The 886-nt window shown below is 43.5% G+C and overlaps 1 non-coding gene across 1 annotated transcript; it reads right to left on the bottom strand.

Annotated features, from left to right (window-relative positions):
* Positions 1-307: 307 nt before the first annotated feature.
* Positions 308-443, bottom strand: LOC124523561 (small nucleolar RNA SNORA70). The gene has a single exon (XR_006965031.1). It is a non-coding gene; the product is annotated as a small nucleolar RNA SNORA70 (small nucleolar RNA).
* Between the last annotated feature and the right edge of the window lie 443 nt (positions 444-886).

Here is an 886-nt window from a genome sequence, read left to right on the forward strand (position 1 = left end):
CCCCATAGCCGTCTGGGATGAACCGCTTTTCAGCCACCATGTCTTCAAATTTGTCTGCATTAAACTTAGTAAAGCCCCACTTCTTGGAAATGTGGATGTTCTGGTGGCCAGGGAACTTGAACTTGGCCCTATGTAGGGCCTCAATCACATGCTCCTTGTTTTGCAACTTGGTACGGATGGACATGATGACTTGGCCAATGTGGACCCTGGCCACTGTGCCCTGGGGCTTTCCAAAGGCACCCCGCATACCTGTCTGGAGCCTAGATTGGAGAAAGAGTGAGGCCAAACCTCAATGTCCACTGGAAAAAACTGTCTCCAAGGTCCCTTAGGGCAACCTGTACAATCAACAGGCTGCATACACTACCAAGGAGGCTGCTGTTTGCAGCCATTGCACACTGGGCCCCATGGAGAAGAAAAAAGTTACTTTTAATTTAAAAATGTATACAACACTTCATCTTCACAACTGAAAACAATGGCATGCCTTCCTGGTTTTTAATATTAAAATTTCCATGAGAGAAATAATTCAGAGATAACCTCATTTAGCTGTGATTTGGGGAGGGAAAACTCAGACTCTCCAAAGGAGGTAAATCTTATTTTTATCATTTTCCCCTGCTTATTTTCATTGCTACATGCACATCTCCAGGGAGAAGTCATTTGAACATTTGAACTTCCTGAACACATCCTAGTTAGAATAAATATCTGTAGTTGTTAGAGGTACCTCAGGGGCCTGGTGTTACTGAAATTTGAATATATCCTCCATTTTGGAAGACAGGTCTATAATAAGGACATGTCTACTGTTGTTTTGGGACCTCATTTGCAAGACTTTCCTTTCAGACCTACAGTTTGGACAGGGTTCACGTGCCAAGGTGTACGATGAAAAATAACC

The sequence above is a fragment of the Lynx rufus genome, unplaced genomic scaffold, assembly GCF_022079265.1.
Source record: "Lynx rufus isolate CCGP_SWC_20201006 ecotype Redwood Valley unplaced genomic scaffold, mLynRuf1.p SCAF_1, whole genome shotgun sequence".
NCBI lineage: Eukaryota > Metazoa > Chordata > Mammalia > Carnivora > Felidae > Lynx > Lynx rufus.